The sequence below is a fragment of the Thalassophryne amazonica genome, chromosome 9, assembly GCF_902500255.1.
Source record: "Thalassophryne amazonica chromosome 9, fThaAma1.1, whole genome shotgun sequence".
Classification (NCBI taxonomy): Eukaryota; Metazoa; Chordata; class Actinopteri; order Batrachoidiformes; family Batrachoididae; genus Thalassophryne; species Thalassophryne amazonica.
In genome coordinates, this window is record NC_047111.1 from 110684366 (window position 1) to 110697015 (window position 12650).

Consider the following 12650-nt stretch of genomic DNA (forward strand, 5'->3'; position numbering starts at 1 on the left):
AAGATCGCAGTGTTCTGTTCGGGCCAGGAGTCTGAGGGACGCATTAATTTGTGTTCGCACCTGGAGGAGACTCACATCTGCTGCACACAGATGTTAGGTGGCTCAGCAGAGGTCTGGTGGCTGCTGTATCACTGTATTACGTTTCTAAGCCATATATATTGATTTATAACACAAAGCTGTCAAAAGGGGTAATAAATATAAGTGTAAAGACGCTTGAATAGATCATCAGAGCAGTAAACTGATTGTCCGCGTGAACACCACGCAGATCGCTGCTGCGTTCATGTACCGTCAGAAAATATAGATTGTTTGCTTGGATTATTTGTTATGGGGGGGGGGGGGGGTCTGCTTCACTGGGCTCACCTTATATAGGCCAGAATGAATCTTTTGTGTGGATACAATGATTTTTTTTTTTTAACAAAAATAAAACAAAAACCACACTCCTGCCACGAGCAACAGCTGAGGTTGAAACAACTCAGCTGTTGCTCGTGGCAACAGTCCTGTAATTTCTGACGGTACCTGAATGAAGCAGCATTCTGCGTTATGTTCACATGGACTGATCAATTTACTGCTCCAATGATATATTCAATCATCTTTACACTTATCTCTATTACCCCTTTTGACAGTTTTGTGTTATAAATCTATAAATGTGGCTTAGTAACGTAATACAATTGATACAGCAGCCACCACGGCACACAAGCGGCTTTTGTTTTTCAGGTCTCCTGCAGTCCTGTGATCTTTTCAGCTCCTGCGCGCCCTGGCCTTTCAGTCCAGCCGTTTCTGGAACGGTCTTCTGCTTGAAATTAAAGAATTTATGAAACATTCAAACCATGCTGAACATGCACAGCTTTTGGATTTGAAAGCAAGTTTAAAAGCAAATTACACGTGCTATCAAGCAGGTTGCAACATCAACCTGCAGAACTTTCCACACATGGACACAGAACTTAAGCACCAGGACAAAGAACGTGGATCCTAAGAGTCCACGTTATGATGATCATGTGCAGAGCATCTAGTCAGAATTTGACAGACGTTTCACTGACTTTGCCTCCAAAGAGCCTGTTGTCAGTTTTCTCTGTTTTCCATTTGGGGAAAATATAGATGTGGACTGTATATCATCCAAAATGGCATCACTCTTCAACCTGGATCCTCACACTGAAAAATGACATTGAGCTCAAATCCAGAGCAACACCTGACATGAATATCCAAATCTGGACTCTAATGCAGACAGAGAGTGTCTGAGTGCCTGCTTACGGCTGCACTCAGCTCCCACTGTCCGGACTAGGAGAGACCAGCTTCCTCCTTTCGGGGCCAGAAGTCTCATTAAGGTAGGGAACAACTTTTCCAACTTGAGGCCAGTTCTAGGCCTATTTGTGCTTATTGCATTATTATTGTTAAAACCTGCTAGAAAATTGTATTATATTGGTGCACAATATGTTGCGGCTACGCTGTGGCGTTCCATATGGTTCGGTAGATCTCGATACACTCTCAACTTTAAAAGTAGATCTCGGTTCAAAAAAGGTTGGGCACCCCTGGACCAGTGGTGTCAAAAGTACACACATTTGTTACTTAAGTAGAAATATAGATACTGCAGTTTAAAAACACTCTGGTAAAAGTTGAAGTATCAACTTGACCTCTTTACTCAAGTAAAAGTGAAAAAGTATGTGCTCCAAAACCTACTTAAAGTATAAAAGTATAAAGTAACCTTAAAAAAAAAAGGTAGATGGCACTATATGAATTGAAAGCTTAATTTAAAAACTGATTCGTTCTACATGTGGCCCAAGACCCAAAACCCAAAATTACCCCCCAACACCACCTGCATGAAAATGTTTCAATTCTAGAAGCTCTGAAATGCAATCTGGGACTATTCCAGACAATAAACTGCAGTGAGTGCAGCATCCATTTAGTGAGAAAAAAAAACAACTTATTCAGATTCATTCCAGTAGTATTCTGCTCTTACTAGGATGCAGCAGTTTTCTAGTTTGGCAGAAAGTTCTGGAGGAAATCACTGAAGAAATTAACACATTGACAATACGGTTTGACCGAAACAAACTGTCATTAAACTTAAATAAAACAGGGATGAAATGGAGGTGTAAGAGTCACTAGGTGTTCACAGGAAACACTTATTTATTTCTGTATGTATGTATGTGTGTTCATTGTTAGTTGCTTTTATATTTTATTTTCTGTTGTGTTTCTATTCAGGTTCTTTTTGTCTCTTTCTCTGAAATTGTATATAATAATTATCATTAGATTATTAATATATAAACAAAAATAAATTTAAGAAATATTACAATTTGTAAACAAATGCACCCGAACGTGAAGACAGCTGGAACTGCTTCATGCTAACTTTTAACATTGAAAATGCCATAGACATGCTAACGTGTTAGCATCGCTCCCATTTTTAAGTTATAAAATACATCTATCAACTGTTTCAGAAGACCATAACAGGTCGGTTTAACATAGAAAAGGTAAATAATACTCACAGAAGTATGCTCTTTAGGGTTTTAGCGGGGGAAAATTAAGCGAAAGAAAGAAAGAATAAACGAAACAATAGGTTGAAGCATTGCTTCAATCTGCAAACCACTGCTTCGACTGGTTCAAAATCCATTCCTTTATCTTCATTGATCCATGTTTCTGATATAGCAATTATGTTAATTTTTTTTTTTAATTGACTTAAATATTCTTTAATGTTGTTAAAGTTTACATACAGACTTCTGCTGTTGAAATGGATGGTTTTAATGATCCGATTAAACTGTTCATCTGTATAATAGCAACAACTGTCATTAATATTTGAGAAGAAATTATTGTCCGGGTCTATATCGTGCTCCAAGTCCAGTACATTGTGGTCTGTGTATTTAAATGTTCTCAGTTCTAGTTTCCATGATCATCAATCCTGTGAGTTATATCCTTCTTGTCTCCAGATGTAGATGATGTAGTAGATGAATAGGTTCCTCTGGTCTGTGTCATGGTGTTGTGATGTGTTTGTGTCCTCATACCTTATTGGTCGTATTTGTCCAGATCCTTAATGTTCCTGATTACCATAACCTTCGCTTGTTCTGGTGTTCCGTTCAGTTTGATGAATGTTTTGCAGTTGGATGTCCATGTCTGTTGAATTTTTCCCTGCTTTTTTAAGAAACAAGCTTTCCTGGCGATGTCTGCATTTCTTTTGGTCAGATGTTCATTGATGAATACGTTTGTTCCTTTGAGTTTCCGTCCCTGTTTTAACAATGCCATTTTATGTTTTCTGTTGACAAACCTCATTATAACTGCTCGCTTGTCTCCATCCTCTCTCCTGGGCAGGGGGTGGCACGCTTCAATGTTATTACAGTCCATTTGAATATCTTTAGATTGCAGGAAGTCAGCCACCTGTTGTTCCACTGAGCTGGCCTCCTGCTCACTGGCCTCCCCTCCGCTGTCTTCTGACACCGCCCGTGCGTAGGATCGAGGTGTTGTATGGCTGGGGGGCCTGGCTGCCTTTTTGTTTGTCTTTTGTTTTTCCTTCCAGGTGGCTTGCATTTGGGACTGAGTGGCTGTGTAGCTGAGTTTATCAGGACCTCACCCTGATCACCTGCGGCTCGTCAGGACTCACGGCTGTGGTGCATCTACATGGATTGGAACATGGTGGCATTTAAGACTGGAGTACACAGTGTGTATTTGCCAGAGACTCGACCTTGTGACCAGACGGGTGAGATCGTCGTCTCGGGAGCCATCTCATCATCAGTGGATGCAGAGAACGTCCAGGTTTGATGCATGGTCTGTGAAAGAGGAGAGGGTGAGGTCTCACGCTCGTCAGCACACTTCCTGAGGTACGTTAGATTTTGTGACTAACATTTATACAGTCAGTAAATGTGGTGTCCCTCACACCTTATTATATTGAGCTGTATGTTGGTCGTTTAAATCAGCTTCCACTGCAGTGGAGTTTTGTGAACAGGGTGTTCTATGCCTGCAGGGTGGGAAGCTGATTAGTAATTAAGCCAGGAAGTGTTTGCTGTTTGTGCACCTTTGAACGTTCTCTCTGTGTGTTGAATGTGGACTCACATAATGATTCCTTCTTTCACAGACTCGGTTTGTCGCGGCCACCTGGGGGGTGTCGGCGGGGTCCTTGGGTCCGAACCAGTTCTGGCTCCGGACCGTTAGCGCTGCTTGGAGCGCACCGCAATCCACCACGCCAGACCGCGCACTTTTATATTTTTCACAGCACTGTTATGTTCATTAAACTCTGTTATCCTTTGTACCGTGCTCTGCTTATTTATACTGGGTCCTTCAAACGCTGGTCGGTTCTCCGGGCTGCGTCCGACACATAACAGTAGTCTCTGGCCAAACATCACGGACCCAGCGGTAGCAGAGACGGTAACGCACCGGGAAGGCGGCAGCAGACGTTCAGAAGTTATCCGGATCAGTTGCGGGTGCTCTCCGCCCGGATGGTGCGCGTTGGAGAACCCATTACTGAATACTGATTTGAACGCTCATGCAGCCGTGTTCCTGTGTGTGCCTTATCCGAGGGTCGTGGTGGAGTGTGACTGGCGACGGCTTCGCGTCACGCTCCGACCGGATAAGAGGTTTAAACGGGAGCTGCAAGAGTGTGTCTGTAATGGGCGCACGGCGGAGCTCTGTGGCACGGGTTGCTGTGCTTCCCGTGTGACAGTTGTAGCCCCGTTTCCCCGGATGAAGATAACTACTGCGTCTGTTGTGTCAGCTCCGGTGTTATTTAGTTGAATCACATTTTTGGTTGTGTGCTGCTCACAGGAAAAGCAGCATGAATTATTTTCTGTCACCAAAGGGGGTTTTTCATTTTTAGCACTTTGGCTCCCTCTTTTGGTGACTGAGTCACATTACCGTCAAGCTCTTAAGTTGGAACAGGTGTGTTCCATTTGTTTGAGCTTGACGGTATAAATCACTTATTAGTTTTGTGTGGGTGTTTTTTGAGTTGGTTTTTGTGTGGGGTTTTTATTTGTACACTATTTAGTGTCTGGGGTCGTAACCCTGCAGTTCTGTCAAAAAAAAAAAAAGGACCCAAGCAACCTTATGTTAGTCTGTTAGTCTTTCTTTTTATTTCTTTCAGTTTCACCTCCCAGGGTTTGATGGGACGGTCCCCTGGGGGGTCATGGGGGGGTAATTGGGTTGTTTTTTTCTTTTTTTTGTTTTGTTTTTTGTTATGCCCTCTCTTCTCCTCTGACTCCAGCCGGGTGAGTCGGCGTTGCTGGAGTGGTGCAGTTTGGTTATGCTGGGCGTTTCCCGGGTAACCTCTGCACCTGGGGGGGGGGGGGGTGTTTTTGTTTGTTGTTTCCCTGTTCCACCTCCGGCTTCAGCACGCCTTTGAGCCGTCTGCCTTCGGCGTGGCTGAGGTTTGGGGCAGTGGGATATACCCGCAGCTGGTGGCTGGTTTAGAAGTCGGAGGAGTGGCGCCGTTTTGTGCCGTCTGCCATAACCGCTGTTCCACTCCTCCCGGTTGGCTTCTGGGGTATAGTCACGGTTGGTGACACTGGACGTGCTTCCAGTTTCCACTGCGCCAAGGGGGTGGGGTTGGGGTTGTTTTGTTTGTATGTTTTTTTTTTCTCCTTTTGTGTTTCCGCCCTCAGGGTTTGACTGTGGTGTCCTCTGGGGGGGAAAGGGCTGTGGGTCCATCTAGCCATAGACGGCCGGGGCTGGGTCCGTTGGTCATGAGGGGAGGCGTCTCCTGGGGTTGATGGAATGGTCCTCTGGGAGGCGCTGGGAGTCCCTGTGGGTGACGTTGGATCCCAGAGGGACCTCGGCTGTGGTTATTACTCCTGGAGCTGGCGGGATGTCCTCTGGGGGGTGTTGGTCCCTACATGTCGTTGGGGGGGGGGGGGGGGTGTTAGCAGTTTTATTTGCAAGCTTAAGTTTGGGTTGTTTTTCTTTTCTCCCCTTCCCGGGGTTTGATGGAACGGTCCTCTGGGGGGGGTGTTTTGGTTGTTTGTGTTTGTCTTTTTTGTTTTATGACTAATCAGACTGTGAACATGGTTGGACAAAGGCTGACCGCACAGGTTCAAGAACTCCTGGCCACACCTGTGCTAATTGACTGATAGAAACAAGGGCAAAGATGCAGCCAGAGGAGAAGACATCTACCGTTCTGTAGATGAAGATTCTGTTGGAAGATGAATGCGGATACGGTTTCCAGCCATGGTCCCTGGAGGGGGGTGTTTCTCCTGGGCCAGGTTTGTGTGGTCGCCGGGAGGCTTCCCGTGAGGGTGGGGTACTGTTGTATGGCTGGGGGGCCTGGCTGCCTTTTTGTTTCTGTCTTTTGTTTTTCCTTCCAGGTGGCTTGCATTTGGGACTGAGTGGCTGTGTAGCTGAGTTTATCAGGACCTCACCCTGATCACCTGCGGCTCGTCAGGACTCACAGCTGTGGTGCATCTACATGGACTGGAACATGGTGGCATTTAAGACTGGAGTACACAGTGTGTATTTGCCAGAGACTCGACCTTGTGACCAGACGGGTGAGATCGTCGTCTCGGGAGCCATCTCATCATCAGTGGATGCAGAGAACGTCCAGGTTTGATGCATGGTCTGTGAAAGAGGAGAGGGTGAGGTCTCACGCTCGTCAGCACACTTCCTGAGGTATGTTAGATTTTGTGACTAACATTTATACAGTCAGTAAATGTGGTGTCCCTCACACCTTATTATATTGAGCTGTATGTTGGTCGTTTAAATCAGCTGCCGCTGCAGTGAGTTTGTGAACTGGATGTTCCATGCCTGCAGGGTGGGAAGCTGATTAGTAATTAAGCCAGGAAGTGTTTGCTGTTTGTGCACCTTTGAGCGTTCTCTCTGTGTGTTGAGTGTGGACTCACATAATGATTCCTTCTTTCACAGACTCGGTTTGTCGCGGCCACCTGGGGGGTGTCGGCGGGGTCCTTGGGTCCGAACCAGTTCTGGCTCCGGACCGTTAGCGCTGCTGGGAGCGCACCGCAATCCACCACGCCAGACCGCCCACTTTTATATTTTTCACAGCACTGTTATGTTCATTAAACTCTGTTATCCTTTGTACCGTGCTCTGCTTATTTTATACTGGGTCCTTCAAACGCTGGTCGGTTCTCCGGGCTGCGTCCGACACATAACACGAGGTTTAATATGAATTCCTGTAATAATAACGTCGTTCATCCTTGTGTACTGTTCCAACTCTGCAACATGGTTCTCCAGGTACACCAGACGCCGGTCTTTCTCGGCATTCTGGATCCGGAGAGCCTTCACTTCTTCCACCAGCTCCATAATGGATTTCAGCTGCATTTTAACAACAGAGATTTCCTCAGACGAAAAGTCCAGGGACTTCTTGATATCGTCTCCCTCCTCCGCCGTCGGTGCCTTCTTCGGACCCATGGTCAGATAAATCCGCGCTGGCACCTCGGTAAAGCCGCGCCGGTGGAACTGCGCTGGCGCCTCGAGCTTCCGGTGGATGTGCGCTGAGGCGTCAGCGCACATCCACCGGCGCTGAAGCCAAGAGTAACGAGGCTGTTTGTTTTAAAAATGTAAGGAATAGAAAGTACAGATACTTGTGTGAAAATGTAATAAGTAGAAGTCGGAAGTAGGCAGAAAAATAAGTAATGGAGTAAAGTATAGATACCTAAAAAGTGTACAGTAACGAAGTATTTGTACTTCGTTACTTGACACCTCTGCCCTGGACTAGACTATAGTCATCAGGACCGTGTGTATACAGTACTATAGGCCTACTAAAGTATACGAGGTCTGTTAGAAAAGTATCGGACCTTTTTATTTTTTGCAAAAACCTGATGGATTTGAATCACGTGTGCTTGCATGAGCCAACCTTGAACCTTCGCGCGCATGCGTGAACTTTTTCACGCCTGTCCATTGCATCATTTTCTGGTAAGCAGCCTTTGTGTGAGGACGTGTAGTGCGCTCGGCGGATTTTCATTTCAAGGAAAAAGATGGAACGACTGGAGCAGCACTACTGCATCAAATTTTGCCAGAAACTGGGCGACAGCCAGGTGGAAACCATTCAGAAGATTCAGACGGCTTTTAGTGACGATCCTATGGGCATCACACAGATTAAGGAGCGGTACAACCGGTTTAACAACATCCGCACAACGGTGGAGAGCGAACCACGCTCCGGTTGGCCATGAACATGCCGAAATGAGAAGATCATTTCCAAAGTGAACGCTGTGGTGATGCGGGACCGTCGTGTGACTATCCGAGAAATTGCGGAAGAGGTGGACATCAGCACTTTTTCGGTACATTGCACTGTGACAGAAGATTTGGCCATGAAAAGAGTGACGGTGAAATTCATGCTGCTGCTGACGGCGGAGAAAAAGCGCCTCCGTGTTGAAGTCTCACAGGACATGCTGTGACATGCCCACCTCTTCCACAATTTCTCGGATAGTCACACGACTGAAAAGCCACCGAAAGCTGTCTGAATCTTCCGAATGGTTTCCTCCTGGCTGTCGTCCAGTTTCTGGCAAAATTTGATGCGGCGCTGCTCCAGTCGTTCCGTCATTTTCCTTGAAATGAAAATCCGACGAGCGCACTACAGATGTCCTCACACAAAGGCTGCTTACCAGAAAATGATGCAATCGACAGGCGTGAAAAAGGTCACGCATGCGCACGAAGGTTCAAGGTTTGCTCGTGCAAGCACACGTGATTCAAATCCATCAGGTTTTTGCAAAAAATAAAAAGGTCCGATACTTTTCCTACAGACCTCGTAGATCCCTGAGAATGAAAACCTTCGGAAAATGAAACAAATTATAAAATATAAGTGCTAAGAAAGGAGAATACAGGAATCACTTTATTTAAATTTACAACAATACTGGTAATTCAAATGAATTTGTTTTTCCACAGATTGAAGATCTTGAACTTTTTCAGAAGACTCTGCGAGCCATCCTCCAGGTGAACAAGGGCCGACTGTCACCGACCCGACGCAAGTCAGAGTACAAGTTGCTGACTGGAGAACACATCGCCATCAGACGCATGGGACACAGAACACTGATGTCACTGCTCGCCAGCATGTCCTCCATCATCCACATGGAGCAGAATCGATTTGGAGAGGTTCGTGATTTGTTTGGATCAGATGGTCAACTTGATCAGTGTCCGTCAGCTACATTTCAGAAAGAAAGAACTTATTTAAAAAGGTAAATTTCTACCAAACACATACATACACAAACACACACACAAAATAACTTTCAGCATTCACAACTGAAGAATTCGTATCAAGCCAGAGGATCAATGTACTATTAAATGTGAATATTTTTCTTGCCTTTTGTTTTACCAACATTAACTGTGAGACTCAGAAATCTAAAACAGAAACTCCAATATAAATAATATCTGTTCTTAATATTAGCAGCATATTTCATGCCTTTTATTTGAGGAATATAATAATTTCTGACACTACACACACACACACAAATATACGAGGTCTGTGAGAAAAGTATCGGACGTTTTTATTTTTTTCAAAAACCATATGGATTTGAATCACGTGTGATTGCATCAGCCAAGCTTGAACCTTCGTGCGCATGCGTGAGTTTTTTCACGCCTGTCGGTTGCGTCATTCGCCTGTGAGCAGGCTTTGAGTGAGCAGTGGTCCACCCCCCTCGTCGTTAAGGAAATGGCGGAATGATTTGGAGCTTTGCTGCATCAATTTTTTCCTGAATCTGTGAGAGACCTCCAGGTGGACACCATTCGGAAAATTAATATGGCTTTCAGGGACGATTTTATGGGGATTACACAGATTAAGGAGTGCTTGATTTTTTTCAACCTGAACATTATTTTATACGTTTTTAGATTCAACATTTCACTTCAGACAAAACATGATTTTAACTCTGAAATTGTGGAGTTGGAACACTAAAACCATCACAGGCTAAAAAGCTAAACAATGTAACGGTACAGGGCGAGCTCAAAGTTAACCACTTAATGTTGGAATCAGCAAAAGTCTAATCAGACACGTCTGGTTGGCTGGAGAGACTTTCTATGGATGTACACATGTGCATGTTTTTCTCAGTAAATGCCAAGAAATGCTCTTGAAAATGAAGGTGGCCAAGCGGTTTGTGGAGTGGTTTCTGGTGCATAGGGTTGTTCGTTCAAGGCCACCCCAGCTGGTTTTCCATGTCATGTGGCGATAAACACTTACTGAATCAACATGCGGATCCATTGTAGATCTGCTGTGACAACCCGAGGACAAAGGGAGAAATGTGAAGAACTTAAAATAATAATAAAATGTGCGTTAATTCACCCTCCTTTTGTTTTGCTGTCAAACTCATTTCCAGCTGTTTCTGCTGCTTGTTGTTTATTGTACATTTTTCTTTCCATTTGAACCATAAGTGAACAAACAATCAAGATGTTCCTGAGTCAGGCACTCTGAGGATCGAACCCCTTTTCAGGAAAAACAAAACGTTCTTCATATCCATGTTCTTAATGTTATACAGTATGAATGTTGCATGTGCAGCATTGTCTTAGAATAAATACAAAATGACATTAAAGTCATGACAAAGGTTTTCAGACACTTTGGAAAAGTCTGTAAGTCTTTTGGTTTGGTGCTTTGCATCAAACAGCCTTGAGCCATATTAAGCTGATACAACTTTAATCCTGAGGAAATGTTTGTGTGCAGCTGTTGAGTCCAGGAGAGACATGGACATTTATTTTGTCAGTGTCTTATGTTGCCACCTTTAATTGAATTATTATTGGTTTTGATGGAACAGATTTCTGCAGATCTGTATAGTCAATAGCAGTGAGACAGACACACGTCTCTGTCTCAGCAGGTCTGGACTTTATCTGAAGACTGTTTCTCTATCTTTCTCTCTGCAGCCAAACCTCAGACTTCTCACAGGGCATCCAACCCCGGTGGACAGAATGTCAGCGTCATCATGACGAGGGACATCAGGATGGTCTCGTCAGAACGCAGGTCCTCACGCCCGCCTTCAGCACAGTGAGTGAATGATGTGATTTAGGATTGAACTTACACACTTCATTGGTTCCTTGTGTCTTTATTTGTTTGTTTTTTTCTTTTGATGACTCAGTAATAGGACTTGTGGGCATGAAGACATTAACAGCTATGGGGGACTGACGTTTGACCGTATTGACCATGACTTCACCCAAATGGTTGACCTCTTGCTGACCTAGACATGGCAATTCCAGAGTCTAACTCACATTTGCTACAAATTCATTCATTCATTTAGTTTTGCCAGTTATCTGGGTCTGGGTCATGTGTCAGCAGACTAAGCAGTTCAACCCAGACATCCCTGTTCTGACCTTTAACCCCCTTCTGGAGAATCCCGCTGTGTTCCCAAGCCACCTGGGAGATAAAATCCCTCCAGCGTGTCCTGTGTCTTCCCTGCGGCCTCCTCCCACACGCCTGAAAGACTTCGTGGGGGAGATGACCAGGGGGCATCCTCAGTAGATGCTTTCAGTCTGAAAGATCCATGGCTCTACTCTAAGTCTCTCTCGCTGTTAAAACATCTCACCATGTCCCTGAGTGTAAGACTGGAATACTGTACAAACAGACCTCATTTCCCGTTTATTCATGATCTTGTTCTTTCAGTCCCTACTCAAAGCTCATGACCATTTGGAGGTGCTGATTGTCATCCTCGTAGTCGCTTCACGTTGGGCCTCAAACATGCCCAGAGCACATCAGAGGTCTCAGTCTGACACCAACAGAAACACATCTGCAAAAAGCAGAGATGTAATTCTGAGGTCATCAAGCTGGACACCCTCCAATCTCTGACTGAGCTTTGAAATCCTGTCCACAAGAAAAAACAAAAATCACAAACAGGATTGTTGACAGGGGACAGTCCTGGGACAGTCCAACAGCCACAAGAAAAAGGTCCAATGAAGTGGCAAGAATTTGGACACAGCCCTGACTTTGGCTGCATGGAGACCCGATTGTGATTTGAAAATCAAATTTCTTAACCTTGACCTTTGTCAAAAGTAATTATTTTAGGGTAGTTTCAGGGTCAGCTTTCATTGACAAGTTGCCAAGTTTGTTACAAATCAGCAAAAGTACCTGGGAAGAGTCAGCCAACAATGACGAGAAGACATGAGCTCGTCCCCAATGATGGAGGTCAGGAAAATGTAAACTTGCTGGTCAATTCCAAAAACCACCTCCAAATGTGTCTCAGGTTTCATGTAAATCAGACTGAGAAACTTCTTCTTTTTTTTTTTTTTACTTTTGACAACAATGACCTTCACCTTCATTGATTTAATCTGACCTGGGCAATTCCAGAATCCACCTCCAAATGTGTGCTGTATTTGGTGCACAAAATTTTGACCTTTCACCCCATTGACCTTGACCTTTGCCAAAACAAACCCTTGAGGGGCAACTCCCGGAGCTGACTGTCGTTCACATATCAAGTTTGAACAAACGTTCAGATGATGGTCTGATGTTTGAGGGTAAATTAGTATCTGTGGGGAACAAGAAGAGGGAATAGTGAGGGAGTGAATTAGTTGAAATGTTGGATTAAAGCTGAGATGAAACTCATGTCACACACAGTGAAGTGATGGTAAAGTATCACAGAGAAAATCATCTGATGAATTCTTTCCAATCCTCCTCCTCCAGCCCTCCTTCCTCCCCTGCAGCTCTCAGCCCAGAACTGAAGCTGAAACTGAAGCTGAAAGAGCTGCTGAAGACGTTCCCTTGTGGACTGTGGGCCAAGGTGCTGCCAAAGGTTTTCCAGAACAAATACAAAGTAAGTGACATT